The sequence below is a fragment of the Malus sylvestris genome, chromosome 8 (genome assembly GCF_916048215.2).
Source record: "Malus sylvestris chromosome 8, drMalSylv7.2, whole genome shotgun sequence".
Taxonomy (NCBI): domain Eukaryota; kingdom Viridiplantae; phylum Streptophyta; class Magnoliopsida; order Rosales; family Rosaceae; genus Malus; species Malus sylvestris.
In genome coordinates, this window is record NC_062267.1 from 28,737,604 (window position 1) to 28,749,242 (window position 11,639).

The following is an 11,639-nucleotide window of genomic DNA, read 5'->3' on the forward strand; positions in this document are numbered from 1 at the left end:
TGTGTTTTAAGGTATATTTATATGGAATGTAAGTATAGTGCTTAAAGAAATGATTGTAGTTGGATTATTGAATAAAAAGAATTTCAAAATTTAAATATTAATATTTAGTAATTTAGTATTGTTTTTTCATTTGGTTATTTATTGAAGTAGTATGTTGTTCATAATAGGTGAAACATGATGGGTCGGACAACACACTAATTTTAATGGGTCAAGTTTGTGTTTTTTTTTTTTCAAATGATAAAATAATCTGTATTACTCTACTGGGAGGAGGATTCGAACACAAAACTCAAATGCAAGGGCAAATGCTCTAGCACAATAGAATAACAAATTTGACACCAACGTGAAACATGTTTGCCAGGTCTTGATGGGTTAGACCTCAGAAAGTCAGATGTTTACACCCATTCCTTCAAACATCTTGACGTAATCAGTTTTCCATCACTTTCTCGGGAAAATCCTCGTTTCTCAACCCTAAACTTCTCATATTGTGAAAGAGTAGAGAAGGAGATAGAAATATCAGAGAGAAAGGGAGAAGAAGACATGGATGGGGAGCAGACCTTCATCCGAGTACAAGAGCGGTTCTCGCAGATCCTGACGCCGAAAGTGAGAGCTGCTTTGGAGTATATATACCTCTTCATCACCATCACCTTGTTCTTTATTCTCGTTGTTATGCACGCCAATTACGTTCAACAGGTTTCTCCCTACTTCCTTGTGCGGATTTTTATGCTTTTTAAGGGTTTTTGTATTTGAAATTCAGCTCGAGAATTGTAATTTGTGCTTACATTTGCCTTAGTAGTTTGTTTCTATTAGGGTTTTGATCAATTCAATCTCGGTTCGGGTTCGTGTAAGTTCTTCACCTACTGCATTTCAATTTGAGTTCTGTTGTAGGTCTTAGTTTTGCAGATATGCATTTTACTTTGTGAGTTCATACTTCACAGTGAGCTCATCATAGTAGTTGCCCCTCTTGATTGCCAGTGTCTTTAAAGTTAAAATTGAACAGACGTTCCGTTGCGATTGAGTTTCTTTAGCCTTGATGTTATCAGTAGTGTTCATACAGGATTTTTTTGTTTATCATGTTTCATATTTGAAATCAATTTATTGTAGTGTAGAATTTTGATTTAATGGCACATAGGGGGCTTGAGTGCCGAGAAAATTTGCATCTTCACAAATCATGATTCCATGAAACTATTTCCCACCGTGTATGTGCTTTTCTTTGTGGAGAATGTATTAATGTCTCTGCATCCCCCATACCTTTAAGTTCTGATCATTTTAGTTTTCAAGGAAAGGCTTAGATAATTGGTTTAGTTGTGCTCCAGATGTATGCCTGCTTTGTGTTTTCCTTGTTGATTTTTTATTTTCTTCCATAATGTCTTGTGAGCATTTGAATTAACTTTGATTCCCTTGCATTGGAAGCCTGGCTGTTCAAGTGAACTTTCTGGTGTCCAAACAACAGATGCCCAAATTATTCAAATTAAGGTATGTCATGTCTTGTCACGCCCCGGAACTGGCCCATTCTCAACCGAACAGGTGACACTTCACTTTGCTTTAAAGAACAAAAAGTAACTACTTTAAAGTCTCCAAAACTGAACATAAACAGTTCATTTCCATTTGTTACAATAAACTTCAAAATGAACTACAAAGGCTCCAAAATCCAGCAAGGGTGTGTTTGTTGTACCGGTGTTAGAGCAATATTAGAAAATATGAAATTAACACAAGAATTCTTATGATAATAATCATAAAGAAATTCACAATATCAATATATGTATAAGATTAATATAAACAACTAGAGAGAAAGTTAGAAAAACTAACAAACTTGGAGATTGAGGCTTGCATAAATACGATGTCCTAAAGACAAAATTTCACCCCTACTCTTGTGCTTGTAGTTCCATAGGCGTCCGTCTCTCATGATTCAACAATCTATAATCCGAAGTCAAAGCACTTCAATCTTCAAACTCTGGCCAACTTCATATATTCCGTACTCTCAAGACATAACTCGGAAGACAAACGAAGAATGAAATAAATAGAGTGGGAAACCCTATTTCTCAAGAATAAGAATTAACTTTAATTTTTCTATAGTTCGTTCTATATCTACGACCAAAGTGCTTGAGTTTATATAAGACTCAATGCACCTTCTCAATGTCAGAACTTATGTGTCTATTGGCCTTAAACCATATGACATTTGGCACCTATTCAAAACAACTAAATCGTTTTCACTAATTGACATCTAATAACAACAACTTTTCATTCAATATTAGAAATTATAATATTATATAATAATATAATTTTCAACAACCGGAATATCTCGGACTGGACTAGCTTTAGGGACTAAGCTGGACTGACTTAGTGAAGCGTTTGGTGCAGTGTCAGACTAAGAAACAGAATAATGAAAATAATTTCATTTTTTTTTACCAAAAAAAAGAAGTTCCATTTTAATTCCTTTTCCATTAAGATATTAACAAAACCAAATAGTCTGGTTATGCAATGGAAGTTACAACTTGTTCAGATAATGTTACAAAATTGTATGAAAATTTGTTTTATTTTATTTTATTTTATTTTATTTTTTATTTTGATCTCTTCATACAAGATGTTTTACCATGTAAGGCCCTTCAAGCTCGTAGCCTAATTTCTTATAGTAACGACGAGTTTCCTTCTCCCGAAATAATAGCAACCTTTTTCGATCTATGCTCCCTGCTAGCGATCCGCTCGGCCTCCTCCATCAAAAGTGTACCATTTGAGCCAAACCAAACAGCTGAACAAAAACAAAAACAAACATTAATGACAGACAGCTCCTGGTATATATTGTAAGTGTAGCTGTCATAGTTGTCAATCAACAATGTCCTCACAAATTCCAGCTTCCGCCCAGGTTCCTTTATTCTTTCCCACATATGATCCATTCAAGCGCTTAGGCATCAAATTGCTAGACATCACGAGTTCTTGTTGAACTTATCAACCTTCAGAAAAGGTTCAGATTCTAGCATGTTCTTGTTTGTATATGGCAACCCCTCAACCAAAGGGTATCTGAGCTCTGAAGATGACGAACACAAAGAGAAATTCATTTTCGTACGACTGAGAATGTTAAAATCATACACAAGGGCCCAAACCAGAGCTTCCGCAACACAAAAATGCAAACAGTTAGATATTCTTTTTCCTGTACTCCAGGATTATTCTTTTTCCAGCATCCCCAAGCCATCACAATTATACTAATAGAACCATTTGAGCCAAACCAAACAACTGAACAAAAAAAAAAAAAAAAACTGAGCCGAAACAAACAACTGAACCCAGTGCACCTTGCTACTGCCATTGCAGAGCCATTGCGAAGTACATATATCGACAAACAATTAATGAATTTGGCTCCAAGCTTTCGAATTATTTATTAATAATGTACCAAAACCAACACTCAAACTCCAAAGCTCTGCATCTACATCTGCATCTAAACTAGTTGACAGTATTTCATTTGAGACAAGGCACGAAAATGTACAAGGGGTAGATTGCAACCAAAATTTGTGTTTTTTACATGTCCTATCAAGTTCATGGAATGATCCTCCTGAAATAAGGACCTTCTTCTGTGATCTGCATCCAGATATTTCTCTTTATGTAAATACATGTTATATATCTCACTGATATGATCCTATCTGTCTGAATCGGCCAAGACTCTTCTTTCGTTGTCATTGACTGATTGATCAAAGGGCATCTTGAATTCAGCTCTACTTGAACTTGTTCTCGAAAGGGCTTTGTAAGCTGAATCAGTATGTATTGTTTCCATGACTGAACCGAAGAAGTTCGTCACAGCCACCTAGAGAGACAGAGAGAGAGAAACATTTATAAAACGCGTTTAGCCCTCTCTCTCTCATATTGCTTAGGAAGAAACATTTATAAAACACTTTTTCATCCAAGAAAAAGTCATGGAAAGTTTCCATTAAGAATAAAACAAAAACATTTGATTTTTGTCTTACGATAAGAGGCACGCCGAACTAGGGATGGGCAAAATACCTATGGGTTTGGATAACTGCGGTTATCCGCCAATTTAAAGTTCACGGTTACGGTAATGGGTAACCGTTTAGACGAACAAACGGTTATGGGTATAACCGTTTATCCGTGGAATTTAAATGGACGGTTATGGGTATAACCTGCGGTTATAACGGGTATCTATCGGTTATAAATATTACCCGCGGTTATACAGGTATCCATTTATGATTTACCCATTTAATTTAAGGGAATTTTTATTTAAACTCATGTAACCTATTTTTACACCCAACTTAAATTTTAAATGTTAATTGTCTATTTTACCCTATTGCATAATTATTATTAAGTACAAAATAAAATTAATAATAAAACTCAAATTTATCAATAAACCCAAATACTATACTTAAACCCTATGATCATTCTTTGTTTATCCTACTTCATTCTGGCTAAAACCCTAATAGCTCTCATAGAGAAAAACAAGTTTTTTTATTTATGGATGGTGATTATGAAGTTTAGAATCCTCCAACCAATGTATGATTTTGAAATTTTTTTAGATAAGCATATTGATTTTTTTCAATGTAGAACTGCACACGATTGAAATACTTACGCAACTTCTCTCCCAGAGCTTTTATCGTCTTTCCTCGTGCAATTTATATCCTAGTTTGTTCTTCGGTACCATGCCAATTAGGCCTCCGCCCAAAAACGTATAACATTTCTTACCTTTATAAATTGAACAGGGTAAACAAATCCTTCCGAGAGTACCATGAGACATTGAGCAAGGGCTTCCTATGAGAATAATATCAGATTCAACATATACTCTTCAGATTACCATGGAACCTAATCAAATTATTCGATTTCAAGACACAATGCATAACCTATATTCACCTATAAATCAAGCAAGGAGAGGAAATATATAATGACGTTAAGAAGAATGCTTTTACGGAAGCCATTGAAGGGGTCAATTATGAGAGTTTGATGTCTATGCATGATTTGTCTAAGAATCATGCCTGGAGAAGATTTCAAAATATTGTCAACATCTATAGAAGTGTCAGTCTTGTTGTCAGCCATGGCTGAATTCACACCCTAATTTTTAGTGTCCATTTCCAGACGGCGTAAAGATAGATTTAAAAATCAAATGGGTGTAAAAATAAATCCACATATTGAATTGGGTTTATGGGGATATATTAGGTATTAAATTGGGTTTAAAGAGATATTAATAGTTTAGTTAAAAATCAAATGGGTGCAAAGAGTAAGTTGGGTGTAAAAATTTCCCTTAATTTAATATATGTAAAAATTTTTAAAAAAATTATGAATTTTGAGGGGTTTTAGAAGCAGGCTCTGTCTCTCCTCTCTCTCTCTCCTCTCCTTCCCAGCGACATGCGACCTAGGTCCCTAACCAACAGAGCCAAACTTCAATTATATTTCCGCACAGCCCCAAGTTCGGATTCAAAGCTTCCCTAACTTTGCTTTTTTACCATAATTGAAATAATAAAATAGGCGTAAACTATTATTTTACAATAATTGAAAGTCGCATTTCTCTCCATGAAATATGAAATAGGCGTAAACTATTATTTTATATAATTGAAATAATAAAATAGGCGTAAGCTATTATTTTAATCATTAGAATTGTATGAGGACTTAAATGATTATAATAGGGAAATGCATGCTAAAATGTACCTATAATGGTGTTTAATTGTCAGAAAACGAAAATTATGACAAAATTTTATTTTGTAATTTTCAAGTTGTTAAAAAAAATATGTAGACGGGGTGAAAAAAGGGTAAATGGATAAAAAAAAAAGGATAAATGGGTAAATGGTTATGGTTATGGTTAAATGGGTAAATGATTATGGTTAAATGGGTACACGGTTATGGGTATGGATAACCATTTATAAACAGTTATGGTTATGGGTATAACCGTTTATGCTATTACCCAATGGGTAAACGGTTATGCGGGTATGAACATAAATTGTTATGGATAAATAACTGCGGTTACCCGTCCGCTATAACCGTTGCCCATCCCTATGCCGAACAATATTATATTGGTACCAGTTGCTGGTGTATAAGTGCTTAAATTCATAACAAGAGGAATTAGTAAAGAAAACAAATGAAGAACAAACAAACAAAGCAAGACCATAAAAATCTCCCAAAAAATGATTTGATTAATACCTTCTCTGAAATAGCTCTTGAATCTGCGAGGCACATTGCGCAAATACCTCAGCCATTCATTTCCAATGGTCTTCCTTCAGATATCCTTATGACTCCACTTGTTTACTAATTCCTTTTTTTCGGTTATCTTACTTTTTTTTCGGACGCGCTAGCCGACCTAGGCTCCGCCCTCGACCACCAACTCAAAAGCTCTATTCAATGAAATACCTAGGCAAGCCAAGCATAGAGGCAGAGCCAGCAGCCGAAGTGTCACAGGTTAGTACAACTCCTAACTGGCAAAGTTCTATTATCTACTACTTGGTCAATGGCACACTCCCCACGGAAAGGTTGGAGTCTAGAAAGCTCCAAATAATAGTGGCACGCTACTACATGTGGAACGACATTCTCTTCCGAAGATCATACAATGAACCATATCTTCGCTGCCTAGCGCCTCCTGAAGACCTAAAGGTTCTAAGCTCAATCCACAAAGGCATTTGTGGAAATCACTTCGGAGACCGATCATTGGAGCAGAAGGCTCTTAACGCAGGCTACTACTGACCTACGTTGCACCAAGACGCTAAGGAGTTAGTACAAAAGTGTGACCACTGCCAACGCTACAAGCCGATACCAGCACCGCCTATCAGCGAACTACACCCGCAGACGAGTCATCGGTAGTTCATGCAGTGGGCAATCGACTTGGTAGGGCCAATGCCACCCGTTACTGGGGGCAGAGGCATGATGATCATGGTAACCGATTACTTCACCAAATGGGTAGAAGCGAGCCCATGATAACCACGACTCAGACGGACATAGAACGCTTCATATGGAGGAACATCATTTGCCGATTTGGCATCTCTCAATCCATCGTCATCGACAACGGCCCGCAATTCGTGGGCAAAGATTTGGCAAAGTTCTTCCAAAGGTATGACATCAAGCAGCACATGTCCACGTCAAGATATCCTCAAGGCAATGGGTAGGCCGAAGCATCCAACAAGACAATCCTCGACTGCCTCAAGAAATCCCTCACCGACAAGAAGGGAAAGTGGCCAGACGAACTCCCTGGATATCTATGGGCATATCGCACCACCAAACAACGAGCCACCGATGAGACTCATTTCTCTTTGGCATTTTTGTTTAAAAGCAATCATTCCTCCTAATGTCATCGTGCCAAGTATCAGCACTCTACTGCCAAGCATTGAGCAGAACAGTAAGGAGATAACCACAAACTTAAATCTGGCAGAAGAGAAACGCAAGCAGACCATCACTCGCATCGCAGCCTACCAGCAGTAGCTCCTCTCCAACTATACCAAAAGGGCCAAGATCCGGCAGTTTCAGCCCGGAGATCTAGTCCTAAGAAAAGCCTTTATCACTGCCCACAGAGAAGGCTCCAAAAAGATGGATCCCATCTGGAAAGTTCCATACAAGATCAGCAGAGTAGGTGGCAAAGGTAGTTACACCCTCGACACCATGAATGATAAAGAGATCGAAAAGCAGTGGAACACTTACAATCTGAGGAAGTACCATGTGTGACCTTCCGCTACACCAAAGCCCAAAGACTTAAGCAGCTTGACGGGCACCACCTCGCGAGCCGATAATTATCCAGTTGTTATGCAGTTTCAACCTTACAGCTAAGTTCTCATTCGTTTCCCTTGTTTTTCAATGAGGAATTCATAAGTAATCTACAACTTGGCTCAGCTGCATGCTTACAACAACTGATCACTCATGCACTTTAAAAAGAAGACCGTGCCATTCTTAGGGACTCATTGCAGGAATTGTGCCTCTCGAGGGACCAACCATGCTCTCCAGTGCAAGAGGGTAAACCAACTCCTGACACCCAACTAGGTTTGCTCTACAGTGCGAGAGGATAAACTAATTGCTCTCCAGTGCGATAGGGTAAACCAATTCCCCGACACCCACATGGGTTTGCTCTCCAAGGTGGGAGGATAAACTTTACACTCTGAATATCCAGACTTGGATGAGCCGAGCTGCCCTAGTATACTAGGTGAATGATGGCTTGTGCCGGGATTCCTAGAAGTAACCACAATGGTCTTTTTCAAGGTTTAGCTAGCTGAAGGATTTTGGGTCTCTTGGCCTAATCCGCGGGGAACCGGGTCCCAGAAACGGAGGGGGCATATTACGCAGTACGGCTTGCCCTTCGAGTAGTAAGCCGCATTAAACTTATACAACCGTACATTTCTGTGAAAGTTTAAACAAGTTAGCGCTCATATATTGAGCTTTATCCATTGCCGACATGCTACGCAATCGATGAGCTTCACTTATGCCAAAGTGCGGAACGACCCACACCAAGTCCTAAAGTGTTGTGATACTTGCTACACAACCTACGAAATTAGAGAAAGCCAAGCTTAACAGCTTAGTGGTCATGCGGCCTTGTCTGCTTCTGTAAATAAGGCATCTGGCTGCTGACCCTATGACTAACTTTGCAAAGTTCTACTCCAACACCTACGGCTGCATAGGCTACGCAGACCTGTTTGCTTATAGAAAGGTAGCATGCCTGCCACTGGCCTATAAAGTCTACTGTTAGGGCATGAACTAAAGAAGCAAAGATGGAGAAAAGCGAAGGAAGCAAGTTTATTAATTTTTCTAGCAAAATTGATAAACGGCTAGCAAATACCAAAGGGTTCAAGCAAAGCAAAAAGAAACAAGGAAAATAAAGAAGATCCTAAAGGCTACCTAGAAAACTACTCTTCAGCAGCTTGGACATCCCACCACTACTCGGTCACCACACTTTCAGCAGTCGCGACGCTCTCAGTAGCGGTACCATCCGGCACTTTACCCTCGGCTGCCTTAGCCTGGGCACCAACTTTTCCGACTACTTCACCAATGAATGCCTTAAAAGTAAAAACAAGCAAGTCTTCTGGAGAAATAGAGAAGGTTTTGAAGTCTTTCCCAACAAACTCTAAGTCAGACGGCCTACCAAATAAATGATCTACATAACCCAGCTTGTAGAAATCGGCCTAACTCTAAACAAGCGAAGCCTCAAGCCCAGCTTTCTCACCTTTCAGCTGCTCATTCTCCTTGAGAAGACGAACACGGATGCACTGCAGCTTATCCACTTCTTTCTTCAAACTTTCGTTGATCTTCAGTGCACCTTGGAGTTCCAACACTTGGGGTTCAAGCCTATCAACGACCCTCTTGAAGTGGATCACTTAGTTATAAACAGCAATCAACTCTTCATCCTTTGCATAAGCAGCGGAACGAAGCTAAGAAATAGCACGCTCAAGATCTTGCAGTTGAGCAATCCTATCAATAATCTTACTAGCCATTTTCAGTACGAAAAACGTCACAAGCTCATATCTAGCAGCTTCATTTTTCTTCCCATTGGAATAAGCCAAGTCAATTACAAGCATCTCGACAACAGGCGGACCCTCACGAGCAGTAGAGGAAGTTTTTGGTCTTTTCTCAACCGGCACCTGTTGAGCAGATGGGGAAGTTCATAGTAGGCTCCACGACAACAATCAGACGAGCCAATGTATCTGCCTTGATCATTTTTATCTTCTCTATCGGGAGCAGCTCACATTTCTCCTGGCAAAGAGGACTAAGCAACCAACGCCATTCACAGTACTCATTTTTTCTCAACCCATGCTGGCTTTTCCCTCATTTTTTCTCTCGGACCAGTAGGCAGGAGGCCTGCATGCTTAGTATTCCAGTAGCATATGAGGCCCACGACCTTTTCATTTATCTCAATCACCAGCCTGGCCAGCATCAGGTCGAAGAGCCCAAATGACATGAGCTATGCGACTCGTCTAGCATTGTGCACTAGCTTCATAATTCGCGGCCCTAGTCGCATAGCTACCCTTGGCTTTAGCCAAGCCGAGCAGCCCAAGTAATGGTCCCAGCCACAACACTTCTCGGCCCATGCCGAGTCGACTCATGGCCCTTGTCAGCCGACGTGCCGCATCACCTCGCGACAGCACTGTCCAAGAAGAAGACAAGGAAAATTAAACTTTTCTTACCTCAATGCGGTGTGGAGAAGACGAAGAAAGCAACGAAGTACGGTCCTTTGCATGGGCAAGTGTAGAAGATTGCTAGGAGAGGGGGAAAAATATCCTCTAGTTTTCTCTCTCTTATATGGTAGAATAAATTGCTCTCTGAAGTTGATTTAACCATCTACTTAAGGTAGACTTAAATAGACTTTAGAAGTGATTTATTTCCCTTTCCTAGAAAGATCTAATTTCCAATTAAAGAGGGAATCTACATCAAAATAGGAAACAATCCTATGTTTCCTAATGCAAGAAGATCTCTACACCTGCTGCCCTTTCCTGCGAGCAGCCCAACAGGTGTTGGGGCATTTGTGGAGCAAAAAATAATCAAGAAAAATATGGAGGCGACGCGTGGATTCTTGGGTAAGAAAGACAAAATTACCCTTGAGGCACACCAGAACTCCCACGCGCAAGAAGTAGGCAATAAAAACTCAATCAATGTCAAAAGTGATCAAAATAGGTATTTATATGCATGTATTAGTATATAAATACTTTTAAAGTAAGACGGATAACACAAAAAACTTGGTGGTGTAGTGGAAAAGAAGGCATTTATTTGGTTACCATCTCTTGTTCGAAACATGATGAAGACTCCCCAAACAAGTATTTTTTCCAAATATAATTAGAAAGCCTAATCTAATAACAATTTAGATTATGTAAACTCAATTAGTACATTTGCATCTAGAAACGCGAGACATGTATTATCTAACGTTTATATATCTTTCTTGTTTTAGTATTAATTTTTAATAGTATTTGATGTAGAAATACATTTTTTTCATGTATTAGCGAATTATTTCTTCTACATATCAATGTATAAAGAGTCAAGGGTTCGATAATTCTAGAGCCCTACTTTTAAAGCTCACCTAGAGCCTTCAAATTCTCAAGGCCGGCCCTGGTGATGGTGCCAATTGGCCTTTCCTATAGATTGAATGGAAACAGAAGTTACAACAATACACTTGTTTTGTACCTCCTGTCACATGTTGGAGTGACTCTAAAATGGTTTAGATCATAAGGAATTTTCAAAACTTTCGTAGCATACAAAAGGAAACTGGACTTTTTCACTTCTTCGATTTCTTAGAACTCATTCAGCTATGATCTAACCGATGATGTTATTCAAATCACATCATCGACCTTGTTCCCATCTGATGTCCTATCCTACATATATTGATTATAAATTTAGAAAGAGATAGGGAGAGTCCTAGAGAGAGAGAGAGAGAGAGAGAGAGAGAGAGAGAGAGAGAGAGAAGAGAGAGAGAGAGAGAAAGAGATAGGGACAATAGGAAAAATGAGGAAGGGTCCCTTCTCTTTCAAGCGCATTACTATTGAGTACGATGCAAGATTTCTAAGAACTTCACTAACTTTGTAAGACTAATGAAAGAAGATTTCATAGTTGAATTCTAATGGTACAAAACTGTTTTCTATGCCCAGAGAGAATTCCAAAAACATATAAATAGAGAATTGAGAAGCAACAAATACCAGTTTCACATTACATTTTCAGTGTAATGAGCTTTGTCAGTAAACTAAACAGCCCAACAT

At 38.7% G+C, this 11,639-nt stretch overlaps 1 long non-coding RNA gene across 1 annotated transcript; it reads left to right on the forward strand.

Moving 5' to 3' along the window:
- Window positions 1-325: 325 nt before the first annotated feature.
- LOC126633205 (uncharacterized) lies at window positions 326-1,637 on the forward strand. The gene is made up of 2 exons (XR_007626982.1): window positions 326-690; window positions 1,411-1,637. It is a non-coding gene; the product is annotated as an uncharacterized LOC126633205 (long non-coding RNA).
- Window positions 1,638-11,639: the final 10,002 nt, after the last annotated feature.